Genomic DNA, 13999 nt, shown 5'->3' with positions numbered 1-13999 from the left:
GGGAGCATGAGCCTGGATTTGGGGCTGTGCCCTCCCCACACTCCCGGTACCTCCAAGAGCACCCCACATGGCCACCAGCAGCCTGACACCCTGCCCCAGCTTGGAGCAACACAGACCAACCAGCCCCATCAGGTACAGCACCAGCACCAGGCGTAGAGCCACAGCCACTCTTACCAGCCTGTGGCTCTGAGCCCACGAAGGCCACCACTCCCTGCACGTCTGCCGCTGGCATAGACAGCACGAGGGCCAGCGTCCTCCGATCCCACAGCAACAGATCCGTCCCGTTTGCTGACACCATGTATGGCTCGAAGGCAGCCACAAGGCCATGGGACCAGCTGGGTGCCAGGGTGACTGCTTGCCGCTTTGTCAGACTCAGTGCCCGCAGGCCTGCAAGGCAGAGGGATGATAGTGCCCTGGGGTCTGTAGGCACTCCTCGTGGCCCATCCCCTGCACCCACAACCCACAGCTATGGCAGGGACCTCATAGCTGAGGACAGAGTCCACCCCATGAGCACCCCACTGCCCAGACAGGGACCTGCTGCATGTAGGGCATGGCTGGTCACTCCTGCCTATAGCAACCACCTCTGCTCCCTGCTTCAGACACCACCAGGACTCACCCAGGGCTGAGCTCCAGAGCAGGCTGAAGGCCTCGCTATCCATGGCCGCAGGCAGGTCTCCAGGCCACGTCTCGTTCCAGGCGTCCCAGGGAGCACCCCCAGCCAGGCTCAGCTGCTGCAGGGGCTGCCCGCGGGCCAGCCAGTACAGAGTGCCCCTCTGCCAGTCCAAGAAGAGGTGCTGGATGCTGCTGCGAGCACGGTGCAGGATGCGCAGGGACATGTCAGACACCTGGATCACCCCGATGTCCCTCCGGTTACATGCGAGCCAGTAGAGGTCCCCCGAGCGGATGTCCACACGGGCAGAGCAGACTTGGCAAGAGTAGGCAGACAAGCAGTTACAGGGCCATCCCACACCTTGGCATGGCCCCAGTCTGGGCACCATCACCCTATAGGGTCTCACCTGGCAGCCCAGTCGCAATGGCCTCTCTCCTGCCAGGGTGACCCACAACACGCAGCAGCGTCCCACGGTCATCTGTCCCATAGAGCACCGACCTCTGCCAGTCCACATCTTGCAGGTGGAGGGGCTCCTGCCACTCCTGCACCCGTTTGTTGCGTGCTCCAGGGCCTACCTGCACCAGGGAGATGGTCTTCCCTGACGCATACACAATGGACAGCTCTGCAGAGTACAAGGGCAATGTGTAAGTGTTGCCCCAGGGACACTGGATGGGGTCACCAGCTTGAACCACCAAGGCAGAAATGTAATGAGCACTGGTGTGTGCTGGGAACCTCATCCCACCAAACCTACAGCCCCTTATGGTCTCCCTCTAGCCCTCCAGGGATGCATCCCACCCCAGACAGCCAAGCCCGCTTTGCAGACCCTGCTTACCTGCGCACTTCCCCGAAGGCAGGAGGAAAAGCCCCTCTGGACACGCACACTTGTAGCCCCGAGGATGCACAGGGGACAGGAGGCAAAGGTGACTGCACAGACCCGGAGCACACGCAGCAGTGTCCCCTGGGAGCAAGAGGACATTAAGAGCTCAGGCAGCCATGACCCCCCACGCCTCTCCTGATCTCCAAAAACCACAGGTTGTCCAGGGGCTGGATATGGGCCAGCTACCCCAGGCAGGGTAGCAGTGTCACATGAGGTAGGAGGGCTCAGCTCTACCCAAAGCCATGGGACTCAATAGCCTTCCTACGGGTTCATATGTCCTCTCTGTCACAACCCCACAACCCCTCACTGCAGGGCCAGGAAAGCTGTCAGGCAGAACCTGGTGAGCTCTAGGACCCAGCTCGGCCTCCGCTGGCACCCATGGAAGCGGTGGGGATGCCCCCAGCCCTGCTCCAGCACAGGCACCTGGCAGGGTACTCACGGGGAGGCTGCTGCAGCACATGCAGCACAGTGAAAGCCGAGATGGGGGCATGGAGCAGCACCGCGTGCTCCTGGGGAGAGGCCTGGGTAGCTGATGCCAGCTCTGTGCCATCAGTCCAGAAGAACCGGCTCTCGAAGACAGCCAGGCCCAGTGGCTCCGTGTGGCTCCGCAGGACAGCAGGAAAGGAGTGGCGCCCGCTGCCATCCACCCGCAGTGTCTCAATGGACTGGGGACAAGGCAAGGAATGGTGACCATGTGGCACCCCCACAACCTAGCACTGTCCCACAGCCACAGGGCTCACAGCGGTGCCTTCTCCCTCCCAGCCCAGGGATGTCTGTCAAACCTGGGCTCCTCTCCCTGCTCCCTCCCATGCCTTGGCCATAGCCACAGGAGAACCAGGGCCACCCTCCCCACTCCCAGCACCCAGCCCTGCTGCCCCACATCCCTACCTCCTTGTACTCGCTGATCCAGTACAGCCTGCCAGCCACATGGTCCAGGCTCAGCCCCACAGGCTCCTCCATGGACACCACTGTGAGCTCCCGCCGGTTTGAGCCATCCATGCCAGCTGCAGCAATGACTGTCCGGCCCCTCTGCCCACGGTTGACCCAGTACAGGGACCTGGGGGACAGGCACTAAGCACCCACTTCACAGCGTAACACCAGTGCTGCCACAGCCAGCCCAACACAGCCAGCACTGGCATCGCTCACCCAGGAGCCTGGGGCCAACCCTGGGCTCACTCGCTCCTCACCTTGCAGCTGGATGCACTGTCAGCTGCTCCGGTGCCACATCCTTCCCCAGCACTGTCACAAAGCCCCGGCCATCACCCAGCCCCGCACAGATGGCTGCAGGGTGGCTGCTGGCCCAGTACAGCTGCCCCGTGAACCAGTCCACGGAGATGCTGTTGACCTCCCCAGCATCTGCAGAGACAGAGCGGTTTAAGGCACACCACCTCTGCTCTAGGCCAAGAGGCAAAACCCAGGTTGCCCCTTCTTCCACAGGAAAGGCAGGGCTGGGGTGGTGGGCCAGCTCTCAGCACCCATCTCAGCCCCACTATGGTACCCAGCACCCTCACTCCCCCCCCACCTGCATAGAGGGGCCACGTGCCCTTCCCTGGGAGGCGAACACGGAGCTCGCCATCCTCTGTCAGCCAGTAGTAGGTTTCCCGGAGCAGGTCGTACACCAGGGCACGGGGTTCGGTCTCAGTGGAGAGGAGAGGTCGGTAGGCTTGGGTCCGCACATCCAGAAGGGCCAGGTCCTGCCCCACAGCCACCAGGATCTGTGTTGCGTTGTCTGCCAGGGCGAGGGGCATGTCACCCGATGAGCAGGGACCTGGCTAGCTGGGGCCACTGCCCAGCCCGTCAGACAGCCCGGGCTCCCCGGCTCACCCTACCTGCCACTTCGCAGGCAGTGCCGTGCCGCAGGGTGTACCCTTGGAGGCAGGCGCAGCTGAAAGCACCTGGGGTGTTGCTGCAGAGCTGGCTGCAGGGGCTGTACTCCAGGGAGCACTCGTCCACATCTGCAGGGATAGGTGCTGCCAGGAGCCCGCCACACAGCTGGCTAGCTGCCCTCGGGCAGCACGGCCACTGCTCCCCAGAGACCACAGGCAGGCTCCCTAGATACCAGCTGCTGCCAGGACATGACCCAGACACAGCCTTTGGGGGGCCAGGCATGACATGCAGGCAAAAGAAGGGCTGAGGAAGGGATTCCTGCACAGCCCTGGCTCCGCAGGGACTTGGCCCTCGGTAGCCAAGGCCTCCCGTGCCCGAAGCATGTGCACCCTGACATCTCCTTACCAGCACAGCTCTGCCCGTCCGCCTGCAGCACCCAGCCAGCCCCGCAGGAGCACTGCACGCCCCAGTGTGTGTCAGCACACGTCTCTGCGCAGCCCCCGTTGCGTACAAAGCAGCTTCGACCTGCGGGGACACATCAGAGGGGTGACATGACACGGAATGGCTCTGTGCCTTCCCCCAGCCCCACGCAACTCACCACAGGTGCTGGGCTCGTCCGTGCCATCCAGGCAGTCATCCTCATCATTGCACATCAGTGACTCCAGGATACACTTTCCCTCGTCGCACCGCACCATGCCAGGCGGGCAGGGGGCTATAGCACACACAGCTCATGTTAGGAGGGCAGACTGATACCAGGTGGGCACAGGGGACGCCGTGGGTCCCAGACACGTGGGGAGGACCCACAAAGCATCAACAGGTTCCTGGGATGGTTGCCACCACCCAAAGAGGAACTGGAGCCCAGAAAGGCAAAGTACACCCTATATCACACATGGCCTGGACAGGTCTCACCCTATTGCAGAGCATCCAGGGTGCCCACTTACCACAGACATCTTCATCCGAGGAATCGCCACAGTCATCGATCCCATTGCACTTCCACTCGGCCATGATGCACACCCGGTTCCTGCACTGCCACTGCCCAGGCAGACAGGGCTGCTGGGGACATCCCTCCTCATCCCAGCCATCCTCGCAGTCCTGGTGCCGATCGCACAGCTCCCAGTGCGGGATGCAGTGGTGGGTGCCAGGACACTGCACCTTCTTTGCCCCACACACTAAGGGAACAGAGCGGTACTCGCACCCTGCCCTGTGCCCCCAGCCACCCCCACTCAGCTCCCGCGGCACAGACTACGTACCACAGTCCTGCTCATCAGAGCCATCCAGGCAGTCAGCAGTACCATCACAACGCCAGCTGCTAGAAACACACCGGCCATCGTCACACTGCCAAACATGGGGGTCCCCACCACAGGCAACATCTGCAGGGACACCACACAGTCACTGGGACCTACCACTCCAGCACAACCACAATGGTCCCCTCCATCTTGGCAGGTGCTGGCAATGCCCATGGGACTGGCACCCGGCAAGTGGGGAGCTGCCTCGCTCACTATGGGATCCAGGATATGTCCACATGCCCCAGACATCCCCCAGGAGCTCTGGGGCACACGTGTCCCTGCAGCATGCCACACAGGAGCCACTAGCAGAGACAGCAAGGAGCCTTTGGCCTGCCCTGCTCCCCTCCCCCCCCGAGCCCCTCCCTCCCTGCGCAGCCCGCCCCCCCCCCCCCCCCCCCCCCCCAGGCTACCCCACGACTGAGGATGGGCACCAGCTTCCCCCTGCTCACCGCACTGCTCGTCTGTCCCGTCAGGACACTGCTGCTCTCCATCACAGAGCCAGGGAACAGGGATGCAGGCAGCACCGCAGGCGGCCTGGCGTGAGGCTGCACACGTGGAGCTGGCGGGCGCTGCGGGAGAGAGGGACCCCGGCGACCAGGGCAGTTAGCCCGGGCGACCACCGAGCACCCACTGTGCACAGTCCCCGCTTGGGGGGTCTCAGCGTAGCTCTAAGGAGGGGGGCTCTGGCCCCAGCCAGGGGCACCCCAGGACCTCCTGTGGGGCCGGAGCGAGAACTACAGCCTCATTCCCTTCCACCCAGGGCAGGCATGGACACCCACCCAAACCCCCTTGACAGCGGGACGGAGCTCCCCAGAGCGCAGGGACTCCCGTGCTGTCAGGGCGGGAAGGATGCCACAGCGTGCAGGGACCCCCACGTCACTGGGGGAGGGGGGTGCAGAACGGGAACACCCCAGGGGGCAGGGGACCCCCCCAACCCATCGCGGCGAGGGGGCAGCAATCAGCCCCGAGGCGGCGACCGGGTGCCAACCGCAGCCCCTCGGGATGGGGCAGGGACCTCCCCGGCCCGCCCACCCCCAGCCCCGGCTCACGGGCGCGGCGTGTCCCGGTGCCGGCGGCGGTCCCGGCCAGCAGCAGCACCAGCAGCGGCGGCAGGAGGATGCTGAGGAGGGCGAGGAGCAGGCGGAGTGGCGGGGGGCGGCCCATGGCGGCGGCGGCAGCAGCGAGGGGCGGCTCCGGGGGGCCCGGCCGGCGGGAGGGGGAGCGCGATGCTGCCACCGCCGCCGCCTTTATGCCCGGGCGCGGGCAGCCATTGGGCACCGCGGGCACCGCCCGCCGCCAGCGGAGACCCCGGCCCGCCCCGCCGCCGCGGGGGCTGCGCCTGGGCCGCCCCGGGGAGCCCCCGGCCAGGGCCCGGAGAGGGGGGATCGGGGGTCGGCCTCAGGCGGGGCAGCTGCGGTGCCGGGCCGGGCGCCCTTCGGGGCGCGCCGCCCCCCAAAAGCCGGGGGGGGGGAGGGGGTCGAAGGGTCGCTGGGCCCCCGCTCGCCGCCCGGTCTCGTCCGCCTTATCGGGCGGGGGTTGTTATGAGAGCCGGACGTGTGAACCGGGCCCCGCAGCACCTGCGCCGGGCGTGGGAAGGCACAGCGGCAGCCTTGAACGCGGGGGCTCCCTCCGAAAACGCGGGTCCCCGGGGCGGCGAGCTGCCGCCCGTCCGGCCGCTGCCGGGTCCGCGACCTTGAAGGCTGGGAAGAAGCCGCTGGAGCACAACAAGGAGAGCAAAAGCAGCGGCTGAGGGAGGAAAACAGCCCAGCAAGAGGATAAGGCACCTGCTGCCGCCTGGGAAAGGAGCCCCCTCCCACCAGGCGAAGCGGAGGGGCATCGCCCAAGCCGAGGAGGTGGCCCCGGGGGCACGGGAGACGGGGGTTGGCGGCCCCCTCGCTGTACACCCGGGGGAAGCTGCCAGCGTGCTGCCCCGCCGCGGCTTTTGGCTTGCCACCCGGCTGTGCGTGGTGGCATGAGTGTTTGTCCACCCCCAAAATCAGTCTGTGCTTCAAGCACATCCGATGCCTGTGGATGCTGTGCATTCGTCCTCTCTAGCCTCCTCGTGAAAGCTCCCCACACGTGAGCTGAATCCAGGCAGTTACTGCTGCAGGTACATGCTCACTGGCACCACTGTCTCTCTGCACAATGTTTAGGCACACACAAGCAGTCTTTGCTTAGGAAGGGAAAGCTCCAGGATGATGTCCTGCATGCTGTGGAAGAGACTGGGTACCAGCTACAGTGCCGGCACAGGAAGGGCTCTGGCACAGCCAAGTCAGTTGGGAGCTCAGGGCAGCGGCACCATCAGGTAGATGGAGAGACCAGGGTGTTGCACAGCTCTGGGGCAGGTTGCACAAGGGAGACACCCCAGTCAAATGACATGGCCCATGACATGGCCAGAGAGACCATTTGTCCCAGGATGCGGTGCCCCATGATCACTAGGTAACCCCTTTTACCTAGGTACCCTTAGGTACTCCCCTCCACCAACAGCATCACAGCCCAGCCCTAATACACATCCCTGCCAGTGCTGCAGCCCAGCACGCAGATTTACACAGCTGTCTTCTCCCTGGGATGGCATCCCAGCACCCATGGGCAATTGGGTCATCATCCCTGGGCCAGGGATACCAGGCAAGGGGGTCCTAGAAGCCAGGGGAGGGAGCGGAAAGGACAAATGGATGCACAGCAGGGCATTATCCAGGCACCGCCAGGCCATGCAGAAAGCCCCGATGCCCTCATCACCCCTACAGCCAGCGCTGAGAGCTGTGGTACAATCTGCCTCTTGTCCAGGGGCTGCCCCAGCTCTGCCACCCCCATCATAGTCTTATCTCCCCAGGATGTCCAGCACTGTCTCCAAACAGGCACTGCACCTGTACCACTGTGAGAGCCACCCCAAGGGAGGGGACAAAGAGACTATGCCCAAGAGCATAGTGATGGGAAGGAGGAGGACAGCACAGTAAGCAGGTCCCAGCAGGGACCCTCCTGCCTCCCAGGGGTGCCCAGCAAGGTGTCCTGCATGTGTGGTCCTTTTCCTGCTTTCCATATCCTTTCCTCAGCCTGGGAAGAGGCTATGGCAGCCTGCCCAGGTGGATGTGCAAGCCTCTAGTAGTTGTCTGGGCTGGGGGTCACAATGTGCATCGCCCCTGTGAGGTTAGTGGGCTCTCCTTGCCCACCTGTCCTTGCACTCAATTTAATTCCAGCATGGCTTTTGCCTTCCTTTGGTATCAGGCTCCCCCCATGGTGTGATCACACCATGGAAGCAGTAACTCCTCACAGCAGCTGGCTGGGAAGGGCAGGTGGCAGCAGAGGGACTATGAAAAAGGGTCCAGAAGTTAGTGGGTACAGTAGAAATCTCTGGTGCACATGAGCATTAGCTTGGGGAGCTGGGGCAGCAGTGATGGAGAGGACAACTGGTGTGGCCAGCCTCTTAAATTGCATGATTTCTTAATTTTCTTTAAAAGCATGATTTTAAGTCAAAGTATTTTAAATATATGTGTATAGATAAAAGAACATACAGGTATATGTAAGCACAGACAGTGGCCCACTGTACACAATTATATTCACATGCACATACAGTGACTTGTGCTCTGTGAGGTACTGGATTTTTTCCCCCAACTTCTGGAGAGATTTGTTGGATATTTGCATGTTCTTCTTTACAATTCAATCAGTTGGGAAGTTTCATTTTCTCACTGACATTTAGATTCTCTCTTCTCTACCTCCAAAAGCTAAGGGGGACTTGAAGATAGCAGAAGGCTCCCACCAAAATGATAAGAGGGAGCAAATCTGCGCTCACTTGAACTGCAGCATGCAAAATGCTATACAGAAGTCCAGCACCCTGTCCCAATAAATGCAAAATAACTTTTTCACCTTTAACTATTCGTAACACAGCAAACAATTTTTTCAAATATCCAAAGGCAGCTTCACATAAAATAGTGTGATTAATTTTATAATGTTCACATAAACTTACATGTATTCTTTCTGCTATATGGTTGATCAGATTCTTTTCTCATTGCTGTAAGCAGTTTGAAACTATTCCTGTTCCTTTCCAGTAACTTTTAAGCACTCTTTTCCTAAAGATGAGGAATGTCATGCTTGTAAAAAAAAAAAAAAAAATTGGTGGGACACCCTGCATCACATCAGTTATTAAGCTACTGCAACCTTGTTCCCATAAAGAAAGTACAGTTCTACTTGTTTCTGTGCTGTGCATCCGAGCTCAAAATTAAACTTCCTGCAATCTGTTGTCTAAAATTTATTCCAGCAGAAAAACTGGATTTCATGAGACACCCATTTCTTCCTAGGAAAACATCTTATTCAATGCTTAAGTTACTAAAAATAACATTTCCGTTTCAAAACCTGAAGCTGTTTCCAGGTAACAAAAATCCCTTTTTCATTCCTGAACAAACGGGCTGAATGAATACTTTGTGCCCAAGAACTACAACTCTTACTTCAGGGTCTGGCCCACAGAAACCCAAAGCATCAGCCACATTCCCGTGAGACTTGCAGAGTGGTGTCCCAGTGCTGGAGGACTCCCTGATATACCAGGTAACCCCAGTAACTCTGGCCTGGGACAGCCTTGTAAAGTGGGTGATAGATGCTTTGCCAGAGGGATAGGAAATGACTGGAGACATTGTCCTTCATTTTTCATTCTTCTACCTTGCTCGCTTAGCAGAATTGTATTTCTTTTGCTTAAACGACCCTCCAACCTATACCCTTGTGGCCAGCACACGTGCCCAGCACCAGGCACAAAGCAAGCAGCAGAGGCAGTGGCATCTGCCTTGATGGATATTTTCATGAGCAACAAAGCAGTCTCACAAATGGTACCTCCAGCCTCCAAGAGCCTCAGGCAGGAGGAATACCAACACTGAGAAATGTGGACAAATCCTCCCACCTCCCAAAGGCCAAACAGCCCTGGAAAAATAAGTTTACAAATATAAGGCACTGCTCGGGAGAATGAGGAAATATTAGCACCTGCTGTGATGCAGCTTGGCAAGAAACTTAAAGAAACACCATCCTTTAACTTAGTATTCTTTCCATTAATTAACAGGGTTAATTTGGAAAGGAACAACATTCAGGCCATCTGGAGGAGTAATTTTATGAATGCACTAAGGAAACAATTTCTTGCTCTCCGCAGTAACAACATGAGCTACACTGCTCTCACCACCCTAGAAGTGGCTGGAAACTTGGTGAGTTTGCCCTCATGCCATTTGCTTCAGAACAGAACAGGAGAGGACGATCTTTTTAAGAAGCGAGGGAATTATCAGGATAAGGAAATTGAGCTGGTTTCAACCTCCTTCATGGATTCTGGAAAATAAACCCAGAAGGTACTGTTCGGTGCCCCAAAGGATCTAAAAAAGTTTGCTCATTTTCTAAAAACTCCAGGCTTGCGATTGCATCTCCACCGCATCCTTGTCATCCTGCTCTTCTCCAGCCCGGTGAGAGCTGTCTGTGAGACCTGCCGAAGATGGAAAAGAAAATCGGGACCTCCACTTACAGATGCCACAGCCCCCTCACCGTCTCCCACCAGGGCTTCACCCACCAGGGTCTACCTGTGATGTCTCTCCATGCAGCCACTGGGGAGCAGCAGAAGGCCACAGGAAGGCCCTGCCTTGGCGTCCTGCTCTTCTCAGGCTCCTGAGTTATCTGTGAGACCTGGGGAGAACGGAGAAGGAAATGAGGACCTCCACTTCCTGATGCCGCAGCCCACACCCAGCCTGACAGCCTCCCCTGTCGCACATCCCACCTTCCAGCCTCACGGACTGCCACCAAACCCTGCTCAAAGCTTCCTTACACCCTTTGCTGAGGAGGCAGGACAAGGTGATACAGACTGCGAGGAGGCCAAGCCCAGGTTTAGCCCAGGACAGGGTGATGGGGGGAAAGTCTCCTGGCCCTGGTAGCTCTAACGTGGCTCTGATCCTTCCACCTTGGGAAAAGGAAGGAAAATCACCATCATCCCACACCAACAGGGCAGGAACCTCCCCCCAGGGTTGCAGGCAAGCTGGTTTCTGGGGGATAGCTGTGCTAGTAGGTCAGTAGGGGTTTCCCACTTGGTGACAGAGACACTTGTGTGTGTATATATATACACACATATATAGACAGATACATATGTAGATTCACACACACCTATATGGATGTTGAAAGACTGTTTCCAGTTCTTTGATACCCTGCTCCACTGAGGTGTCTCCTGACACGCAGGTCCATAAGGTCAGTTTATCCTGGACATGATATTTAAAGCAATGTGAAGTGCTGCCGTCCCCCCTTGCTGCAAGTTATGGCTGAGAGCGTGGGAAGATGGGCATCCCACCCATGAGCAGCTGAGTGTCCCTTGCATGGTTGGGTGAGATTGCCTGCAAAGATCAAGCAACGCTGTGGCTGGATAAGGCCAGCATTGACTGCTGCTTATAATGACTGTGGATTGAATTCATCCTTATGGATGTCTTGTCAGCCCTCACTGCCAGTGGCTGACCCTTCACTGTCTCCTCTATCCTCAACTCTGTGCCCCACCTCACTTTCTGGCAGTCTTTGCAGCAGGCATGCTGTCGAACACACTTCTCACTCACCTGCTTTCAGCCAAGCTGCCACCTCACACCAACATGTTTCTAACCCTTCGTGTCCAGGAACTGGCAGGTGTAATTTGGACCAGAAAACTTGGAGGCTCCTAACCCCAGAATAACCGGCTAGCCACACCTTGCTCTTCCCCAAACAGAAGTAAAACTCTTTGTAAAAAAAAAAAAAAAAAAAAAAAAAAAAACAAAACAAAAAACAACAAAAAAAAAAAAAACAACAAAAAAAACCCAGACGTCTGCCTTTCTATTCTGTTTTTCCATCCTCTACTTAATAGCTCTAAGTTCCTCCTTGCCCATGCTCCATCTTTGGTTCTGCATTCAACACGCAGAGCAGACAGCCCTGGCAAAGATGCATCCTCTCTGTCTCCCTTGGCTGATCTCATTGTCTAATAGAGTAAAAACCCAAATTACGAGAAAAGGTCTTCCTCTTTCAGAAGCAGTGAACCCAGCATTGCTCCAGCATCTCAGATATCCATTAGCATCACATCACTGTTTTTAGCTGCTTAATAAGGCACACCAAGTAAAAGAAATGTCTTTATCATCTTTTCTCTAGATGTGCATAACTTCACAAGCAAACACCCAATTCATCATTGCTTGGAAAATTAGCCTAGCTTTAACATGCCTCCAGAACAGCTCCTACCCACCCAGCTTTGACCAGATCTCTTTTTTTTTTTTTAAGAATTTTGCTTTCTGATTTCCAACAGTCTGCAGATTTTTCCTCCTTCTCTGTGTACTGAAGGCTGTATCTGCACTGGGCCACTGCTGCTAGGCTCAGCCAGAGCAGGGACCAGCTCATACACATGATGGCTTTTTATCCAGCCCACCCATGCGTCTTCCCTCCATGAACATCATGGTGCAGGCTGGGATCTGGGTACACTCAGTCCCCACTGCCAGCAGCACAGTTGGTATTCTGGACCAGGATGTCCTCCTTGACTCCCGATATTGCCCTGAAGTCACTGATGCCTGCCCTGGTTGTCTGCTCTCAGTGTTTGCATTAAAACCTCACTTGACTGCTCCAGACCTGGGGTGACAGTGCAGCCCACTGCGATGTGAAGCACACGGTGAAAGCTCTCACGCAGGGAGCAACAGCAAACCTTATCCTCTGCCAATGCTTCCAGGCTCACTTCTTTATTGACTCCAAGCAGTACCGAGAGCTGCAGGGAGACAAAGGTGGCTATAAACCAGGCCAATCTGCCCTCCTCTCAGACTATCACAGCAGATCTTATTTATTGCCAGTGAGCAATAAAGCATTATAACCCTGGGACAGCCTGTGCTCCACACATCACCTCCCTTTCTTGTTCCCCAAGGAACTTTCAAAAAAGTTAAGGGAAAAAAAAGACACAAAGAAAAAGAAGTTATGTTTAAGGAGGAGAGAGAGGACTGGGAAAACGTGCAGTTCCTCCTGAAACCTCACCCAGGTTCCAGTGATCAGCATTTCTTGAGCCAGACAAGGTGTCTCCATCTAATAGCCCTTGATGGCTTATTTCTTTAAGGTATCCCTTTTTGAACTCTTGCAAACCTCAATATCCCACAGCAGGGACTTCCTCCTCTCAGCTGTGCACTGTGGGAAGAAACCAGCTCCGCTTGCTTCCTTGTAACAGGACACCCAAGAGCTTCACCTGGGGAAAGACAGTTCCTCTTTGTTCGCAGCTGTACATCATCTGTCCTCTCAAGGCTGAATAACCCTAGCTTGTTCCTGGTTGAGAAACCGTTCCAGACCTTTAAAAACCCTTGGTGCTCTTGTCTGGCACTGGGGAAATCATAGTTGTGCGGAACATATGAGATATGGGCACACCCTGGCTGCAGAAACACTGCTGCAAATGGTGTTTCTGTTTTGTTCCTTCTCTAGCCATTCCTAAGGTCTGTCTCAGACGTGGTAGGGGTTAGCCCATTCCTTGGTGTCCTGTGAGCTGCAGCCAGCAGCCAGGTGCCTGTGAAACAGGACATCCCTGCTGCTGGCACATACCTGCACAGCTTCCTGTTGATGGTGTGCTCTGCTGGGATGCGGTGTGGCCAACCCTCACTCTACAGCCAGAAGGGGGGCTTCTCACCTTGCACCTTCCGCTCGGATCTGAGCACAAACCCCGTGCAAATCCCAGATGTAGGGTTTCATGCGTAGGTGTCCTCACAGGGCACTCCTTGCATCTCTGCCTCGACCATGCAGTAAGCTGCCATGTATTTCCAGACTAATCCTTCTCCTCCAAAAGCTCTTCAGAGGCAGCCAAGAGCATGCTGTGCTAACCAACCGAGTTACTTCAACCTGGCCCACACAAAGAGAGATGACGAGACCAGGTTAGCGCTGATCATGAAAGCTCTGTCATTGCCTTGCAGGATGCTGCTTTTGAGCATCTGCACTTGCACTTGCTGGAGCAGATGGCATGGCGACTCCAGGGCAGAGAATGGCAAATGCTGGAGACCCAGACTGCTTTAAAACAGATGAATGCGTGGTTTTGTTCATCACAGCCCATTCATGTCTTCCTTCTTGATTGGCGGTGCTGGAAACAATATTAGCTGCATGGGAAACGTGCCTTGCTGCCTGCTTCTCATTCTGCAAGAGCATAGAAGACACCTTTTGGTGTGGGGTTGCAGGAATGGCATGCCAACATCAGGCTATCCACAGATCACCTTGAGACCCAAGAGTTGTGATCACACTGGCTGGACTTGATACAAATCTGGTCACTTCTCAAGCACATGCTTTGCCTGGAGACTTTTGTTACCTTCCCCTTTCCTGCCAGGTCTCCAGGCCATAGGATTAAGAGAGAAGAGCAGTAGGATAGGGTCAGCCCCTTGCAGTCTGGCATCACCATGCAGCCACTGCTGCCAAAGTCAACCACCAGCAGCT

This window comes from Vanellus vanellus (genome assembly GCF_965231255.1).
Source record: "Vanellus vanellus genome assembly, chromosome: 4".
NCBI lineage: Eukaryota > Metazoa > Chordata > Aves > Charadriiformes > Charadriidae > Vanellus > Vanellus vanellus.
The sequence above is the reverse complement of the archived record's forward strand: the minus strand, read 5'-3'. Positions refer to the sequence as shown.